Here is a 21304-nt window from a genome sequence, read left to right as displayed (position 1 = left end):
GAGCACCTGGTATAGGGTGTAGGGTATTGACATGGATAGAGAATTGGTTGGCAGACAGGAAACAAAGGAATAAACAGTAGGAATAAACGGGTCCCCGTCAGAATGGCAGGCAGTGGCGAGTGGAGTGACGCAAGGCTCGGTGCTGGGGCTGCAATATATATTAATGATATAACACAATATATATTAATGATTTAGACGATGGGATTAAAAGTAACACTAGCAAATTTGCAGATGACACAGAGCTGGGTGGCAGTGTGAACTGTGAAGAGGATACTAGGAGGTTGCAGGGAGACTTGGACAGGTTGAGTGAGTGGGCAGATACATGGCCGATGCAATATAATGTAGATACATGTGAGGTTATCCACTTTGGCAGCAAGGACAAGGAGGCAGATTATTATCTCAATTATGTCAGATTAGGAAAAAGGGAAGTGCAACGAGACCTGGGTGTCCTTGTACACCAGTCACCGAAAGTAAACATGCAGGTACAGCAGGCAGTGAAGAAAGCAAATGGAATGTTGGCCTTCGTAACAAGGGATATGGGGAGAAGGCAGGCATTGGTTACTGATTGTGGATGATCAGCCATGATCACAATGAATGGTGGTGCAGGCTCGAAGGGCCAAATGGCCTCCTCCTACACCTATTTTCTATGTATCTATGTACAGGTGTAAAATCATTTTGGCAACAGGAATAATAGGGAATTACATATAACCAGACCACTCCAAATTACAGCATCCCCCTGATTTTGCCCATGAAATTTGGGGTTTCCTGCTCTTCAAAATTTGTCATCTTTGCATTTTGGGCTTGATCCCCACTTTCTCCCTCATCAGATTCTAACCATTCTAATCACCTATCTAATTTCTGCTTAAGATGATAAACTTCAATAATTTCAACTACAATTTGATTGGTTTCTTTGTTTAATGCCAGTACCTCAATATTCACAGTTTGGTGCTTACTACTGCATAACAGTCTTAAGTGTTTGGAGCCAATAGTCTGGAAACAGCTACCGATGATGATGTTGCTAAATCTGTCGCAGCACATATTACTGATTGGTTTATATGAAATTAAAAGCATTAAACCAACACTGACATGCTGAACAGAAGATAATTGCAGTATGCCATTAATTCTGTCATTCTTTTGAAAAAATATCACTGTCGCTATTTTGTTTTTTCAAACTTTGCTTAACCATTTATAGATCTGTCATGATTCAATCAGTATAATTGGCATTAAAATAAACCTGTCTTTGTTTTTCCAAGCATTTTGCACGTTAAAAATGTCAAATCCAGATGCATTCAACCGATTGTTAAAGTAATCTGAAACAATTATGCACATTGCGTGACCCATGGTTCAGCAGTTCTTCCTCCCCTCCCTCTTCATTAATTCTCACTCGCCTCTTCTCCCTACACCCCCAAGTCCCATCACCCACCCTTTGACAACTCATTCCTGGTTATGTTGGAGCGTTCAATTACAACCAAAACAAGAAACATACAGGAATATTAGTGAGGATCCCAATGCACCTCAAGATACAATGTCACTGTTTAGGCTGCTGAGAGAACATCCTGCAATGCTTTGTTTTACTATACAGCATCTTCCAAAATTGACTGTAATTAGGATTCAGCTCTTGCATGGCAACAGGACCAGGAATAGAAATAAGATGAAAAGTGGGAAATAAAAAGTAGCAGTTTATAACAAAGAAAACCCCTCCCTGACCTCGCACTGAAGCTTACACGAGGACTCCATGAGGTCAGCGGATAAACAGAGAGGCTATCTGAACTCAATTGAAATGCTTGCAACCATATATTCTGGACTTGATTTGATTAGTAGAAATTTATCAATGATGGACAATAATTCCAAGTGAAAGTCCAAACAATTTTGCACAACTTTTATCATCATTACAATTTGTCCATTCACCTCAAAACCTAGGATCACTATTAATCATTAAATTACCAAAAAGCTAACAACTCCTTACTTCATAAGGTATTGCATAATTTGCCAGATTCAAGTCAAGGTAGGAAAATAAGTTCTGCAACTCCCTAATTGCCTTCCAAAATGTAAATCCAAAAACACTAATTTACGGTCTACCTGCTTCTCCAGGTAGATCCAAAGAGGGACGAAATTTTACTGGAATCTGAGAACACCAGCATTATCCAATAACCAAACTGTGTCCTCACTGCAGTCCAACTTGAACACAATGATTGAAAGGCATGCTCGTTTTTGAATAGATGACAAAAATCATCAAAGTTTGCTCCCCACCACAAGAAGAAGCTTTGATCTTTAATAGCTGGAAAGAAAAGTACAACTGTCCACTGGATACTTTAACCACTTTCAAGATAGAGGTTCAGGGGGGAGCAACCCCTAAAGGCAAATTAGGAATGAACATCAGATTTTTATCTTTCAATGAAACTCATCAACCATGAGTGATAATGGACCACGTTTAATGAAGGGAAATGTTTCTCTATGCAATTGCTACCAAATTCAACTTTAATAAGTCCTGAGCTCGTGGGCCATTCTTCACCAGGAGGTTGCTGATCAGGCTCCAAAGTCAGACTCCAAATTGAGGTCGATGGCAGAGTAAACCTGCAGCAATCTTTCAGCATCAAATTAATCATATGAACATGCACTGGATTGAACCTGGCAGCGGAACAGTGAATCCTGTCCTTTCAACAGAGGAACAATGTTATTATTTGACTAGACCAAGAGCAGACCCATTGGGTCTTCTCCCCTAATGCAAGATTCCATCACTCACCCGTTCCTCAAATGCAAGCCGTTCCTCCAACGTAATATTGCACCACTCACGCATAGCCCCCAACTGCGCAGGCGCAGCTCATTGATCCTCATCCCCCAGCATTCCCTCCTCCTCTTCACCCTCCCTGGCCAATCCCTAGAGAGGGAGGGGGGTAGAGAGGGAGGGGCGCTAGAGAGGGAGGGGCGTTAGAGAGGAAGGGAGGTAGAGAGGGGGGGGGGGGTAGAGAGGGAGGGGTAGAGAGGGAGGGGGGGGTAGAGAGGGAGGGGTAGAGAGGGTGGGGGATAGAGATGGAGGAGGGTAGAGAGGGAGCGGGGTAGAGAGGGTGGGGGTGAGGGTAGATAGGGAACAGGCACCCCTCCCCATCTCCCTCCTCCATACACACCCACAGTCCTATTCACCTATAAATCGTCAGTACTGCCATCATTTACTAGGGTGCTGGTTTTTCCACACCTGACATCAACTAACTTGATAGACACAAAAAGTTGGAGTAACTCAGCGGGACAGGCAGCATCTCTGGAGAGAAGGAATGGGTGAAGTTTCAGATTGAGACCCTTCTTCAGACTTTGTAGGCTGGACTGTAATTATGCTCCTAAATCTTACCCCGTTCAGTAAAACACTGAGAAGCACTGGATCAACTAATCTCTTTATTTTCACTCACAAACAAACTTCCTATATGATACCTAACCAACACCGCGAGTCCGATCCTTGTCTCTACTCGTCCAAGCCCTTCAGCCTTGTGCGAATAGACACCTCCAGACATTCAACACAGTCCCAAGTGCACTTCCAGAAGATCGAGTCCGATCCATGTGGTGTCCCCTCTTTTATACTGTATCGGACCCGTGGCGCGAAAATACATGGGGGGGGGGGGGGGGGGGGGGGGACCCCTACAAGCCAATCACAAATAAAGATAATATAATACATTTATTGACACACCCCTCACCCAATCACAAAATACCCCATTACATTGTTTCCACAGAAGGTTCTAGTTGGAAGACAGTTCACCAAAGTAAAGAAACATTTCCCCAGGTAACATAAACAATAAACATCACCCTGTGCTTGACTTCCTCCCAGGGTCCAGACACCCTGGAGCCATGAGACTCATGGCTTTGCAGCTTTTCACAGAAAATGACATATACCAAGAAGGACATACTATTATCCTCAAACATTTCTGTTCATCTGTGAGTACAGTCTGTGTGATCACAAACACCTGCCAGATGGCTGAACATCTGGCATATCAGGTGTGTAATTGTGTGTAACCTTTGCCAGAATCAGCAGTATTATCCAATGTGCTGTAATGTTTATGTATGATATGCTGAGCATGACCAAATAACTGTAAGTCAATGTTGTCAGTTCTCTCAATTTGTCCTTAAAATATTACAGGCATCAGCTGGTGTGAGGGGCTTTAAAACAACCCAAATCCATTCACACTCCCACCAGTCCACCTTTGCTCTTTATCCCTTTGTTAACCTTTTCCATCCTTCCTCATTGTTACCTTACCTTCCCCACGTGCTTCCATCATTCCTCCCTTATCTGTTTCAATCCATCATACCCTAGTTCCCCCACTCAACACTACCCTCCCTCATGTTGGTTCCATATGCCCATCATCTTCCCTCATCTGGTACCACCTATCACCCATTGGCCTCGGTCTTATCCCTCTCTTTCACTTCCATAGTCATAGAATCATTCAGCAGGGAAGTAGGCCCTTTGGTCCAACACACATGCCAACCAAAATGCTCCACCTGCCAGGGTTTGCCCATATCCCTCTAAACCTTTCCTATCCAAGTACCTGTCCAAATGTCTTTTAAATGGTGTTATACCGTATCTGCCACAACTACTTCCGCTGACAGCTCTTTCTATATACCCACTTATCTCTGCAAAGAGCCCAGCACCAATCCCTGTGGCACAACACTAATCACAGGCTTCCAGTGTGAAAAACAACATTCCACCATCAGCCTCTGCTTCCTGCCATTAAGCAAATTCTCTATCCGGTTAGCTGGCTCTCCCTGAATACCAAGTAAATTAACATTCCAAAGCAGTCGACCATGTGGAACCTAATCAAATGCCTCGCTGAAGTCCATATAGACAACATCTATGGCTTTGCCCTCCTCAACCTTTTTGGTTACTACTTCAAAAAACTCAGATCAGATTCGTAAGATACAATCGCGCACGTACAAAACTATGCTGATTATATCCTATCCCTCAGAATTCTCTCCAGTAACCTGCCCATCAACAAATGTTAGGCTCACTGGCCCATAATTCCTAGGCTTTTCCTTTCGTCTCCTCTTAAATAGAGGCACAACATTAGCCACCCTCCAGTCTTCTGGCACCTCACCCATGTCTATTGGTGACCTCTTGTCATCACACTTTTAAAAGTATCTCACTTTCCAATCATGTTTTTGCCTGCAAACAATCCACTCCAATCAACTTTAGTAAGTTTCTGTCTAATACCATCAAAGTTGGCTTTGCCCCAATTCAGAAATTTATCTGGTGGACCTATCTTGTCTTTATCCATAACTATTTTAAAGCTAATAGAACTGTGGTCATTGCTCCCAAAAAAACTCACCCATGGACACTTCAGTCACTTGCCTTTCCTGATTTCATAAGAGTAGATCAACCTTTGATCTCTCCCTTGTTGGGCCCTGTACATATTGCCTGAATAAATTTTCCTGAAGACATTTGACAAATTCCACCCCATCTAATCCCTTGACTCTATGGCAGTCCCAGTTCATATTGGGAAAGTTAAAATCCCCTTTGATGACAACCCTATTTATCTTGAAGCTGCCTGCAATCTCCCAGCACATTTGTTCTTCTAATCCCTGTTGACTATTAGAGAGCCTATCACTGATAACAAGGTGATCATCCCTTTTTTACTCCCCAACTCCGCTCATATAACCTCACTGGATGAGCCATCAGTAAGGTCATCTCATACTACTGCTAATGAAAGCAGTAATGTCATCTCACACTACTGCCAATGACATTGTCCTTAATCAATAAAGCAACACTTCCTCCTCTGAAGAATGGTTTCGACCCGAAATGTTGCCCATTTCCTTCGCTCCATAGATTCTGCCTCACCCGCTGAGTTTCTCCAGCATTTTTGTCTACCTCCTCTTTAATCCACACCTCTATCTTGCCTGTAGCACTTGGACCCTGGAACATTAAGCTGCCCCTCTCTTAGCCAAGTTTCCGTATTTGGCGACAATGTCACAGTCACACATAATTGTCCACGCCCTGAGTTCATCTAGTTACCCATCAGGCCTCTCGCATTAGTTCAGTTTAGTTTATTGTCATGTGTATTGAAGTACAGTGAAAATCTTTTGTTGTGTGCTATCCAATCAGCAGAAAGACAATACATAATTACTATCGAGCTATTTACAGTGTATTGATACATGATAAGGGACTAACGTTTAGTGCAAGGTCCAATCGAGGATAGTCTGAGGGTCACTAATGAGGTAGATAGTAGTTCAGGACTGCTCTCTGGTTGTGGGAGGATGATTCAGTTGCCTTATAACAGCTGGGAAGAAACTGTCTCTGAATCTAGAGGTGTGCGTTTTTGCACTTCCATACCTTTTGCCTGATGGGATAGGGGAGAAGGGTGCAACTCGTCCTTGATTATGCTGCTGGCCGTGCCGAGGCAGCGTGAGGTATAAATGAAGTTAATGGAAGAGAGGTTGGTTTGTGTGATGGTCTGGGCTGCATCCACAATTCTTTGCAATTTCTTGCTGTCTTGGATGGAGCTGTTCCCAAGTTGTGATGCATCCTGATGAAATGCTTTCTATGGTGCAACTGTAGAAGTCAGTGAGAGTTGTAGGGGACATGCCAATTTTTCTAAAGGGGCTGTCCCACTTGGGCGACCTAATCCGCGAGTTCTGGCGAGTTTGCCCTCGACTCATACTTGCAGCATGGTTGACACAAGGTCGTAGGAGGTCTTTGTAAAGGGGCTGTCCCACTTGGGCGACCTAATTGGCGAGTTTAGAAGAGTTTAGGAGAGTTTGAAAAAATGTCATGTTGAAGACCTCCTTCGACTATGTATAAGACCCCCTTCGACCTCCTTCGACTATGTTGAAGACTAGCTTCGACTAGCTATGACTAACTTCGGGAAAATTGGACACCGAATCGTGGAGATTGAAGACGACCTCCTTCGATCTAATTCGACCTTCCTTCGACTATGATGAAAACTATCTATGACTACCTTCGACTACCCTTGATTACATACGATTAAAGAGCCTGTCCCACTTTCACGATCTAATTCATGACCTTTGTTACTCTTGGACATTTTTCATCATGCTAGAAAAACGCCCCGACCTACTTGATGCCACGAGTACCTACGACTAGCATCACGGCATGCTACAACCTACCTACGACCTCCTACGACTTTGTGATGACCATGCTGCGAGTATGAGTCAAGGGCAAACTCGGCAGAGGTCGTGAATTAGGTCGTGAAAGTGGAACAGGCCCTGAACATGCCGACCTACTACGACTAAACCTACGACTAAAAAAAGTATCGATTTCCATGGCGACCTTTTTTTAACTCGTGGGCCTTTTTTCAACATGTTGAAAAATACGCCATGACCTAGCTGAGGCCTCGAGTACACGGGGACTACTCTTGAGCATGAAGGAGAGTTACAAAGACCTCCTACGGCCTCTTGTCGACCATGCTGCGAGTATGAGTCGAGGGCAAACTCATCAGCACTCGCCCATGTGGGACAGCCCCTTAACTCTCCTTCATGCTTGAGAGTAGTCCCCGTGTACTCAAGGCCTCAGCTAGCTCACGGCATATTTTTCAACATATTGAAAAATGCCCGCGAGTAATAAAAGCCCGCCATGGGAAAAATCGATACTTTTTTTACTCGTAGGTTTAGTCATAGTAGGTCGTAGCAGGTCGGCATGTTAGTCGTATGTAATCGAGGGGAGTCAAAAGTAGTCGAAGGTAGTCTTCATCATAGTCGAAGGAGGTCGAAGGGAGGTTGAAGGAGGTCGTCTTCACTCTCCACTATTCGGTATCCAATTTTCCCGAAGTTAGTAGTAGCTAGTCGAAGCTAGTCTTCAACATAGTCGAAGGAGGTCGAAGGTGGTCTTCTACATAGTCGTGGAATGTCTTCAACATGACATTTTTTCATACTCTCCTAAACTGGCAAATTTGAATCTGTATCTGAATTTAAATTTACTGCTGATAGAACCAGGCCAACTTGCAAAATGTTTAACTTCTCACAGCCACAATGCACCAAGATTATCAAACTGGGTTGCTTGAGTTTTGTAGCAAGAGCCATGTTGGCTCCCTGATAAGGTGTGTACCAATTAACATTGTCTTACTGTTATGGTTACCACAAATTGCATACAACAATCATACAAAAATGCATGTTGCCCAAAGCAGCCGCACTGCTTACATTGGGGTGCAATGGCCACAGGTTAACCACAGATTAAAATCCCCAATACTCCAGCAGATTTTCAGGGAAAGTTGATTTTGGACACCTTAATTTTCCTATGCACAACAGGAGCTGAGAACATAAATCCATAACTTTGACTTAAAGTTTCTAGTTCATAGGTTTAAGAGTTTTTTCCAGGCTTGCTGCAATTTATATTTTAATCTTATTGATTATTTTTATTCCAAGGACTGCTCAAAAATATTTGCACATGATTTTCCATCAGAGAAAGGTTTATCCCTGGAGTATTATGGATTTAAGTATTTCTGCCCTGGGCCTCCTCCATTGCCAGAGTGAGGCCATGCAAAACAGGAAGAACAGCATCTCATAGTCTGCTTGGAACCTAATGGTATCAACATTGATTTCTTCACTTTTAAGTAACTATGTTACAAACCTCCCACTCTTATCCAATCCCATTCTGTCACCTTCTTTCCCCTGTGCCCCACATGATGACGCATCCATATCTCCCCTCCCGTTGCCCCGCCTCTATTCCTTCCCCTGGCTTCACAATTAGCACTTCTTCTGTCCTTGCCTCATATCTTTTGTATTTTCATCTCTGGCCTTTGTCCAATCATCTGCCTATCAAAGTCTCCATCACCTATATCTGCCTATCACTCACAAGGCTTGGTCCTGCCCATCCTTTTCCAGCATTCGCATCACCTACCACAATCAGTCTGAAGAAAGGCCCAGAGATGCTGCCTGACCTGCTGAGTTGCTCCAGCACTTTGTCTTGTTTTGTAAACCAGCATCTGCAGTTCATTGTTTCCTCTTCCTCGTCTTTAACTTCACTCACTTTCTCTACATCAACAGCATAGCTATGGGGATCCATAAGGGGTTCTAAGCTATGCTTGTCTCTTTGTGAGATATATAAAATGTTTCTCTGTTTAATTCCTATTCATGCCCCTCCATCATCTATTTTCCTAGCACTCCCTCAAAATGTCATTATCTTTGCTGCCAATTTCTCATTTCATCTGCTCTCATTTTGATCTGGCCCATCTCCAATATTTCCATATCAATCTTAAATTTCTCTACCTCCATTTCATAGAATATAGAACATAACATTACAGCACATGAATGGGCCCTTGAGCCTACAATGTTTCAGCCGAACATGATGTGATGCCAAGTTCTACTGATCTCATCTGCCTGTACATAATCTAATTCCCTCTAATCCTTGCAATTCCATGTGTCTATCTAAAAGCCTCTCAGACAAATTTTAATCCTCTTTTTCAGAGGATAAATTGCGACTAGTATTCCCTCCATCCCTTGTACTCCCATGGATACTCTGGCAATGCATCATTCCAGACTGCTTTCTGTAAGGATCCATTCTATCACTGCAATATTTCCCTTTCTTTTGCATCAGTTGTACCAATGCTACCCTCCATTTCACTGTTTCTAAAATCCCTCGCTTGTCATCGGCAAGACTAAGCATTGACTCGTCCACCGTTTCACCGCACGCAGGCGCTCAGTCTGCCAAGGCCTAATCAATTTCTCTACCTGTGATCTCACAATTGTGAATGGTCCATTTCTGACCCTTCTGCGATCATCTCCTCCCCTCACCTAAAGCAAGGATAGTGTCCCCTATGTCTTCACCGTTCACATCACTTTCACCTATCAATAACAAAGAAAATTCCATAATTTACAACATTTTCAATTAATGCCACATCTTCCCACCATCAACTTTAAGTATTCTAAAGGATTCATTGTTCCATCCAATAATAGCCATTACCCTTCTGAATGTGCTCCCCATGCAATGGCTGGAGATTCCAAATCTGTCTTTTGACATTCCTCTTCCCCATTGTGCAGAAACTCAAATATTCCTTCCAGGTGATGTGATGATTCACTTCTACATCTTCCATTTTACTACAATGCATATGGTGGGATACATTAAGTTTGGGGAAACAAAATACAAATTGTGTGACAGCATTTAGAAAACCTCCATTCATTTCAAAAGGGTCTGTCCTCAGCAGAGGCCTCACCTTTGTTCCCCTCTGTCCCCACCTCAATGAATTCCGTGTCCGCCACGATGTGGAGCTCTTCCGTTTTTTGTCATACCATGAGTTTAGGAAGGGGAATTCCTAATTAGCAAGGATGCTGATTTTATATATTAAACTTGGAGCCATTCAAATCTATGCTGCCAATGTCCTATTATGGACAAAGCCATGATCAACCATCACCTCTAAGTTTGCTGACCTAAATTGGCTCTCATTTAAGCAATGGCTTGCATTTAAAATTGTCATCAGAATTTTCAAGTCTCTCCAAGATTTTGTCTCCCTTTTAACCTTACAGCATTCCAATGTGTCTGCTGCTTGATCATCCCTAATATTAATTGTTTTTCCATTGGCAGTTGTGGTTTTGTTTGCCAAGGCCCAGAATTCTCATTAAACCTCTGCCTCTCTAACTTATTTACTGTAAACTTTCCTCTTAAATTTGACCTTCCAGTGTGAAGCACCTCATGTTTGTCCAGATTCATGTCCATCTATCATTTCTTTGCCTATATTTCCAACTGATCTAAATTTTGCTGAATCCTTTCATAACCTTCCTCACACAGCTCAGCCAGTTTTTGTGTCCATGCCAATTTTGAATTTCATCTTCCATATCTCCATGGATCCCCTGTACCTTAATCTTCTGGTTCAGCCTACCATGATGGACCTTGTCAAAAGTCTTACTTAAGTCTATACATACAACATCCACTGCTCTCCCCTCATCAACCTTCATCATCTCCTCAAAAACTCAATCAGATTTGTAAGATATGACGTGGTTCACCGAAAACCACCTTGTTGTCTCTATTAAGTCAATGCTTTTTCCAGATGCAAGTAAATCTTATTCTTAAGAATCTTCTTCAGTAATTTCCCTGCCACTGATACAAGGCTATAATATTCTGGTTTGTCCCTGGTTCGCCCTTTCTTAAACAGGAGCAGCATGGCTATTCTCCAGTTGGGACCTATTTGTCAAAAATAATCTTGACAAATACCAGGAAGCAGTAAAATCTGCAAGAACTAAACATTTTTCCACCCTTATCTCCAAAAACGCGCAAAATTCCAAGGTCCTTTTTAGCACCATCACCTCCATCATCTGTCCTGCCACCAGCACCAGCCTAACTGGGTCCCCTGCTAAGTGCGAGGAATTTACCACATTTTTCACCACCAAGGTAAAGAATATAAGAACGAATATTTCCCCTCCCACCCGTGACCTGGCTGTCTCATTGGTCTGCTCTTCAAAATTAGACAGTTTCCAACCCGTTACTCTACCCTCCCTTGTAAAACTGATCACCGCCATGAAACCTACTACCTGCCCCCTCGACACTGTCCCCTCTGCCCTCCTAAAGGACGTCATTACAACAGCTGGTCCCAGCATCCTCGCCATCTTCAACATCTCTGGCCACTGGCACTGTACCTACCTGCTTCAAGCATGCGGTGGTCCAACCACTCCTGAAAAAACCTAACCTCGACCACACCTTGCCAGGCAACTACAGACCCATTTCTAAACTGCCTTTCCTCTCAAAAGCCCTTGAAAAGGTAATTTTAAGTCAACTTATACCTTACCTTCACCAAAACACTATCTTGGAAACTTTCCAATCAGGTTTCAGGGCTCACCATAGCACAGAGTCTGCCTTGCTGAAGGTACACAATGACCTACTTCGCACCATTGACTCCGGCGACTGTGCAATCCTGCTCCTTCTTGACCTCAGTGCAGCATTTTATACTGTCGACCACACCATCCTAATTGACCGTCTCGGTATGGGGTTGGTATTGATGGCACCGCCCTGAGCTGGTTCATCTCCTACCACAAAGGTAGGAGTTTCTCGACTAACATAGGCAACTCATTCTCCTCCCCAGCTAATCTCTGCTGTGGGGTTCCACAAGATTCCATCCTTGGCCCCATTCTCTTCTCCCTGTATATGCTCCTCTTAGGCCAAGTCATTGAAAGGCACGGCATTTCCTTCCATTGCTACGCAGACGATACCCAACTCTATCTCCCCCTGAAGCCCAAAAACCAATCTAATCTGTTTAACCTTACCCACTGCCACGAGGATATAAAGTGTTGGATGGCCCAGAACTTCCTCCAACTAAATGAGAGTAAGTCTGAGGTCATCCTTCTCGGCCCCTCGGACTTAATCAAAATGATAGCAGGCAGCCTTGGAAGCCTTACCCCACTACTCAAACCTCACGTCAAAAACCTTGGCGTGATATTTGACTCCGCATTGAAATTTGACAAACAAATCAATGCCGTGGTAAAAGCCAGCTTCTTTCAGCTTCGGATGATAGCTAAAATATAACAATTCCTCCAGTTTGATGACCTGGAAAAGATCATCCACACATTCATCTCCTCCCGCCTAGATTACTGCAACTCCCTTTACACTGGCATCAGCCAATCTTCCCTGTCCCGCCTGCAACTGGTCCTAAACGCTGCAACGAGACTCCTGACGGACACCCGAAAAAGTGACCACATCACCCCGATCCTGGCCTCTCTCCACTGGCTCCCTGTGCGGTTCCGTATAAACTTCAAGATATTTCTCCATGTCTACAAAGCCCTCAATGGGCTTGCCCCCACCTACATAAAAAGTCTTCTCACCCACCACTCCACCTCCAGGCCCCTCAGATCGGCCGACTTGGGGTTGCATAAGCTCAGGGGCGACCGCGCCTTTGCGGTTGCAGCCCCTAGGCTGTGGAACAGCATCCCCTTTCCCATCAGAACTGCCCCCTCCATCGACTCTTTTAAGTCAAGACTAAAGACTTATCTATACTCCCAAGCCTTTCTTGACGTCCTCTGAGTGAGGGCTACATGTATATATGTATGTGGTCTGTTTTGTTGTGCTATTCTTATAACAAATGAAAAGCACTTTGGCCAACGAGAGTTGTTTTTTAAATGTGCTATATAAATAAATGTGACTTGAATTGACTTGACTATTGTCACAGAATACCAGTAAAGGAAGTAGTGGGTATTGAATTCAATGTCAATCAAGTGGATTGCTCTGTCACTGATACCCCTAAGGTTTGTGACTATTTGGCAGAACACTGGAGCAGTTAGTGGAGGTGCTTCTTGCAAGGCTTTGACCTGGGTTTGATCTTGTGCTTGGGTGCTGATCGAGTGGAGTTTGCACATTGTCCCTGTGACTGCATTGATTTCCTCCAAGTTTCCTCCCACATTCCAAAAACATGCAGTTTGGTAGATTACTGCAAATAGTCATATTGTGTAGGTGAGTTGTAGAATTTGGGAGTACTTGATAGTAACATGGGAAAAATAAAATGAGTTTAGTGTTCATTATCAGTACACTCAATTGTTCAAAAGCTCTGTTTCTGTGCATTATGACTTCATGACAGTCCAACCAATAATTGAAGTTGATGGAACTGTTTCAAAGGATCAACAGACGAGATATCATGACCTAACCTCCTATTCTGCTTGTATAGTATTGATATTGATGGGGAAGTCAAGTTTTGCTGCTAGTCTCTATTTTCACCAGGATATCAATTGCCCAGCTGTGCAATGGATCATTGTTTAAAATGGAAATCTTCAGCATAGTGAGGTTTATATTTTATCTTTTGGTTCCCTGCCTGCTCTCCAAAACAACTAAATAATTGATCATATAAATTACATCATGCTCCTAAAGTGTTCATACTGTGGTTATATTTTAATTCCTAACAAGACTTTACCATACAAAACTCTGAGCCTTTTCAACCAGCTTTTTGATACGTTTTGAAGGCAAAGAAGCACATCTTCTTTGAGCAGACAATCTTTCCAATGACTATCATACTCTTTTCCAAAGCAGCATTACTTGGTAATGGATTTGCTGCTTTTGGGATGAGGACCACTACAATGAAATGGGTAAATTCTATGTTGCTCATATTTCTCTTTGCAGAGCTTTATGTGTTTATGTGTTTCCACTGAAATTTGTTTCATGTTTGGCTTTGCAGGATTGTCTTATGTTGCACTCATTTAGTGCACAGTTTGCAATACTAGATAAAATCCATTGCAACGTCACCTCATAAAAAATGTGCTGATTGGTTCAGCTGTCTTGAAAGCTGTGACATTCAGAATCTATTTTCCTTTACTGGAAATCTTGGCCAGCTACTTCAAATTAACAAGATAATTAAAGAAAACAGAAGTGGAGAACCTATGGTTTAGTGATGTAGTATGCTGCAAGATTTAGTACTGCATGGTAAATAGCTCTTATCAATAATTTCCACTTTGAAACAGATTTTTACATTATAATTTAGTATTAGTAACACTTGAAGTTTGCCTTCAAAAGCAATGATCACTGGATTTGATTTAAAATTCATGATTTACTAGAAAAAATATGAAAGCAAGTTTCATATTTCCTCTCGCAGAACTCGAGGGTTTTGAACATTTTTAGTATTTTCAATGGGCATTGTCAGAGTAATATCATATATTCACCCAATTTTGGCTTTCTACATTGGGACAGCATGTGTCTGGTAGAAGACAGTGTAATATTTAAATTGGAGTTTTATCAATTCAAAACTACCTGATTCTAATTTAAATAGACACACAACAAGAATGCCTCATTTGTACTGAGTGAAATAACTCATGTTCCTTTTAAGTTTTAGTTATGTCAAGCTCACAAAAGCATTCCAATGCTTTGCCATCACCCATGCACTGGCCATTTGCCATGCATGCACTGAACCCAGCTTCTGATTATTTGCCAGTTCTGGACCAGTCAACTTTTCTGAGGCATTGGTTTTACATCGACTGATTTATGGTTGCCTAAAAATGTGTCACATGCTTCATAACAGCCCAGACCCAAAGGTAATAACAGCAAACAAATATCAGGCAAGTTCCATTTGGCAACTAAACTGTAGAGGTGGGTTACCAATTTCAATATGTCAATCAGACAATTAGAGATTTATATATGTGGGAAGATTAATTCTAGCAACAGTTATCTTAAACGTCCTCGAATTCTAATAAAGGGAATACAAATGATTAGTAGAAATGAAGAACAAAGGGTCTTGAGGCAGAGCAGAGACAGAGCATTAACTACTACTAGACTAAGTGGGACCCGTTGGGTCCCCGTCACACGGGAGGCCTGGTCCCCCATCGCAACCCGTTCCCCAATGCAATATTCCACCACTAACCCGTTCCCTCAATGCAGGCACAGCTAATTTCCCCTCGTCCCCCAGCACTCCCTCCCCCTCCTCTTCACCCTCCCTCTTCTTTCCCCTCTCCTCCTCCCCTCCCCAATCCCTCCCTCACCTCTACCTCCATCTCCTTTCCCCTACCCTCAGTCACTCCCTCCCTCCCTCCATAACCACTCTCCCCTCCCTATACCCCTCCTATCTCTCTATCCCACACTCCTCACCTCCCCCTACCCCCCCTACTCTCCCTCTATTCCCCACTCCATACCTCCCCCACTCCTCTCCCTCTATTCCCCCTCCTCCCCCACTCTCCTCACCCCCCACTTTCCCCCTCTCCCTCCCTACCCCTTCCTCTCCCTCAATGTCCCCACCCTCCCTCCTCACATCCCCAGGATCTTTCCTCTCCTCCTCCCCTTCCCCAATTCCACCCTCACCTCTCCCTCCCTCTCCTTTCCCCTACCCTCAGTCACTCCCACCCTCCATCCATAAAAAGCAGTATCTGCAGTTCCTTCCTCCACAGGTCATTCATTGTAAGCTGTGGTTTAAATCCCGTTGACTTGACGATTGGACCAATATGCATCGTGTGCGTGTGTGTGTGTGTTTTACTCAAACTCTGCGCAAACTGCTCGACCACCCTGCAACCCGACTCACCCTCCCTCTGCCTACTCCAGCTCAGCCATCACTCGGCCCGTCCCAGTCCTTTCCGACCGCTGCTACTGCTCGGCCCGTCCCTGCCCCGCTCACCAGCCTGCCTGCTCGCTGCCACCGCCGGGCCTCTGGGTGGGGGGAGGATGGAGTAGGTGTTCGTCATGGTGGGCACCACAAGTTTCGATGAGCTGGTCGAGAAGATCTCCTCTGAGAAGGCCGTGAGGGTGAGTTACCGCAATGGCGGCGGCGGAGATGGACCCAGGGGGACGGGTAGACGGGACCGCCATTGCCGCAGAGGGTGGGCGGGGAGAGGGGTGAGTGATGAGGGAGAGAGAGAGAGACGGGATCAGGGCCTCCACTGGGCCTCCACTGAACCCCCCCCCCCCGCAGCCGCCGCTGGTGGTGGGGGAGACGTTAGACAAGTGAGGAGGGGAGAGAGGAGTTTGTGAGTGAGGCGGAACAGGCCGCTGTCAGTGGGGCAGGAAGGGGCGTCGCCATTCCGTCCATGGCATTGAATGACAGAAGGGACCTATTTGTGTGGCGCTGACTGAAGGAATCTGCGCATGCGTGGTTTTTAAGATCTTTAAACCTTGATAACTTTTACAATATACCACCGATCGGAACAAAACGTTGCACTCGCAGCACAGGAGAACGGTAACCTGGCGTAAAATCGTAGCGCTATCACGTACTTTTTTTTGGCACAAATAGTAGGTATGTTGCAAAGCCTACCTGAAGCGTCGCTGAAAATCTGTCGCTGCGGGTGTGCGCGATTTTGGCGCCGTTTAGAGGGGGGCGGGTTTAAAACGCGATTTTCTCTAGGCTATTCAAATCGAAGATGTTCAGCCTAGTTAATTATTAACGAAAATTCGCTGGAAGACCCCGTCGCAAAAGCTATTATTAGTTTTAAAGGCCTCGTATAATAGTTATAGTAGTTTAAAAATCAATCTTTAAACCCGCGACCACCGGCAGCTGTCAGGGTCTCATAGAGCAAATAATTGAAGGTATGCTGCTTATTTTTACATTAAAAAGGGCTTCTTAAGATCCCTTTATACAAAGTTTAATATTGCGAGTAGCTCATTTTGGGCCCATTATATCCCGCAGTATTTTTCTGGGCATTTGAGGGCACAAATCTAGCGCAATGTGAACGTTCCAAACCAGCGCGTTCACAGGATCCCACTAGAAAGCTGATTTTAAATGGACTTTAATTTACAGCAAGTGAACACTAAATTCCTTCCATTTGGCCTATAAATTAATGAAAATGAGATTTAAAAATTGTTTTATTGTGAATTATTTATGAATATTATTTGGACACTTAGGCTATTTAAAAATGTTAATCATTTATTAAGAAATGGATAGATGTTTAGATCTAGTAATTGAAGTTTGAAATTAGCTACACTTGGGTAACTAACTAATTATATGCTTTAATTTCAGGTCATCCAAGTAAGATTATTTTATATTTGTTTCAGAATGGTTCAATCTACGATAACTGAAAATTTCATTCAGTTCTCTTAATTTTTAAGAAGGTTATGGGCTTTTGACTGCACACGATCACAGCTTTTTTGTTATGTCCATAGAAAATCAATAGGGAACAAGATGCTAATTTCCGAGTATGAAAATGGCCATAACTTTTTAAATACTTGAGATATGAAAGTGAATTAGGTGTCAAATTAAACTTCTTTTTATGCTTTATCTGATGGGATAAATTACAGACTTGATTTTTTAAATCTCAAAATTTTGTAACATTGCTACAAATAGAAAAACCCCGCAAACCGGAAGAGCACAAGATCAGAGTTTTAGATAGATGATTGCCAAAGCACAGTGTTGCGGGCAGCCTTGCATGTTACATCAGGTGATGGGAGGCATTTGCAGCCTTCGGAAGAAAGACCTGATCCCATGTAGGCCTGGTTTATGACTCTTGTTGTTTTTAAAGTTTACCACCAGCTTATATTTTTTGTCCCTGGGTTGTGTTGAAGGCACTCTCATGAGCTCGCGGTCAGTGGGATATAAATGTAAAACAGGTAACTTATTGGTTCTCTGCTAGTGATAGTAAATATGTACATTTGTCTCATTTGATGGTAATCAGAATGAAATAGTGCTTCATTTGCTATTCAAGTTCAAGTTCAAGTTCAAATTCAAGTGAGTTGGTTTCTCACAGGTACTTAATTTGGCAGGGGACATATGGCAATTAATGCAACAGAATCACCAATAAGCTACAGGGGTTTCCACTCCATCAGTGTACAGTTTTAGACTTTAGACTTTGGAGATGCAGCATGGAAACAGACCCTTCGGCCCAGCGAGTCTGTGCCGACCAATGATCACCCCATACACTAGCACTATCCTACACACTAGGGACAATTTACAATTTTACCAAAGCCAATTAACCTACAAACCTATAGGTCTTTCGCATGTAGGAGGAAACCGGAACACCCGGAGAAAACCCATGTAGTCACAGGGAGAACATACAAATCCTGTTCAGACCGCACCCATAGAAGGCAGCAACTCTACCACTACATGGTAGTAGTCCCATTTCCATTTTGTTTCTCTTTGAAACTGTTAGCGAGATGTACTATCCCTATGCAATTGGAAAAATACTGTTCTTCTAGAAGCAACGTCTCATTTAGTGAAACCTATCATCGGGATTAACAATTGGAAGTTCGACAAGATGCCAGCGATGCCAGCAAGTTACGGATGGGAGATAATTGTGTCTCTTAACAGAGAAAAGCCAAATGGCAAATGTTGTTATTCATATAATAGTGGTGTTATCTAGGATTACGATTCAAGTGGAATAGGTGACTCTGCTGCCAAAGGCCATGTTAACAATGCCCCAAAGGTTATCATCCACATTCCAGGAAAAGGATGGGAATCAATTTAACCACATTGTCATGAATGCTAGATTGTATTCAGGAACATTGCTCACCAATGCAATCAGGACTTTAATCTATCCAATGGACTCTAATGCTTGTAATTTGCCAATTGATGGTGATTTATTGGCTTTTGAAATTAATAATTGGTGCACTGATCTCCTTTATAAACACATTGTCTGTGCCCTTGTTACTGTTTAATTACAACATTGCTGCATAATACTTTTATAATTCCTGCTCTTTACTTTAAGTAACTTTATCCATTAAAATGTTATTCAAACTACTGGATTGTTCTGATTGCATTTATTTATGTTGATTTATTACTCACCTACTCAATATATTTAAACATAAATTGTGATCTTGCTATTGTTTTTGGATTGCTTCTTTGGTGATTCAGAAAGTGTTAATCCATTTATACTATAATCTGTCAGAGTCCTTGTAAAGAATTTAACTACATTCCATCCTGACTGGTAAGAGATGTATCCACAAGTCAAATCATGGTTTCTTCCCCATTTCTTTCAGAACTCCAGATACATGCAGGTTTGCAGGTTAATTGGTTTCTGCAAATTGTCCCTAGCATATAACATGCGAAAATGGGATAGCATAGAACTAGGGGTGAACCCCCGAAAAGGGGTGTCGTCAGCGAACTTGTCAGCTGAGGCCTAATGGCGGAGCTGGCGACCTCGGGACTCCGGAGGCAGCCTGTCAGGACTCGCCCTGGGTTTGCTCCCGTGAGGGCGGCCCAGCTCGGGGCTGGAACTGCGCTCCCGTGAGGACGGCCTGGCGAGGGGCCGAGACTCTCCCGTGAGGGGCTGTGGCACTCCCGTCGGAGTGGCCCAGCCCGTGGGAGGAACGGCACTCCCGTCGGAGTGGCCCAGCCCGAGGGTGGAATGGCACTCCCGTCGGAGTGGCCCGGCCCGAGGGAGGAACGGCACTCCCGTCGGAGTGGCCCAGCCCGAGGGTGGAGCGGCACTCCCGTTGGAGTGGCCCAGCCCGTGGGAGGAACAGCACTCCCGTCGGAGCATCCCAGCTCGAGGGAGGAACGGCACTCACGTGAGGGCGATCCGGCTCGGCACTGGAACGGTGCTCCGGTGGCTGGGACGGCGTTCTGGCGGCGGTGACCTGAGTCCTGGGTTCAGCTGCGGGCCAGTGGCTGCGTCCGCTGGACTGGAGGGTGGCAGCTTCGACCACCCCGGGCCGCGGTGTTTGAGCCGGCCCGTTGCGGGGTTCGGTGAGCCGCGGGACTGATTTACCATCGCCCGGTGGGGTATCGCCTCAGTGCAGAGGGAGAAGAGGAGGGAAGAGACTGCAGCCCTAAGATTTTTGCCTCCACCACAGTGAGGTGCTTGGAGGACTCACTGTGGTGGTGTTAATTTGTGTTTATTGTTGTTATTATTGTATGATTGTATGTATGACTGCAGGCACGAAATTTCGTTCAGACCGTAAGGTCTGAATGACAATAAAGGCATTCAATTCAATTCAATTCAATTCAAAAACCTGGACCCACTGCAGTTTGCTTACCGCCACAACAGGTCAACGGTGGATGCGATCTCGCTGGCCCTCCACTCCACTCTGGACCACTTGGACAACAAAAACCCATATGTCAGGCTGTTATTCATCGATTACAGCTCGGCATTTAATACCATCATCCCCTCCAAGCTGGTTACCAAACTCGCAGAACTGGGTTTCTGCGCATCCCTCTGCAATTGGATCCTCGACTTCCTCATCCACAGACCACAGTCTGTTCGTATTGGTGAAAATGTGTCAGACTCGATAACAATCAGCACGGGAGCACCTCAAGGCTGCGTGCTCAGCCCCCTGCTGTACTCACTCTATACTCATGACTGCGTAGCCGGTCATAGTGCGAACTCCATCATCAAGTTCGCTGACGACACCACTGTTGTGGGACGTATCACTGATGGGGATGAGTCCGAGTATAGAAGAGAGATTGAGCAACTGTCCATATGGTGCCAGCACAATAACCTGGCCCTCAACACCAGCAAAACCAAGGAACTGATTGTGGACTTTGGAAGGAGTAGGGTGGGGACCCACAGTCCCGTTTATATCAACGGGTCAATGGTTGAAAGGGTCAAGAGCTTCAAATTCCTGGGCGTGCACATCTCTGAAGATCTTTCTTGGTCCGAGAACACTGATGCAATTATCAAGAAAGCACATCAGCGCCTCTACTTCCTGAGAAGATTACAGAGAGTCGGTTTGTCAAGGAGGACTCTCTCTAACTTCTACAGATGCACAGTAGAGAGCATGCTGACCGGTTGCATCGTGGCTTGGTTCGGCAACTTGAGCGCCCTGGAGAGGAAGAGACTACAAAAAGTAGTAAACACTGCCCAGTCCATCATCGGCTCTGACCTTCCTTCCATCGAGGGGATTTATCGAAGCCGCTGCCTCAAAAAGGCTGGCAGTATCATCAAAGACCCACACCATCCTGGCCACACACTCATCTCCCTGCTACCTTCAGGCAGAAGGTACAGGAGCCTGAAGACTGCAACAACCAGGTTCAGGAACAGCTACTTCCCCACAGCCATC

This window comes from Amblyraja radiata, chromosome 28, assembly GCF_010909765.2.
Source record: "Amblyraja radiata isolate CabotCenter1 chromosome 28, sAmbRad1.1.pri, whole genome shotgun sequence".
NCBI lineage: Eukaryota > Metazoa > Chordata > Chondrichthyes > Rajiformes > Rajidae > Amblyraja > Amblyraja radiata.
This window is presented reverse-complemented; position numbering follows the sequence as displayed.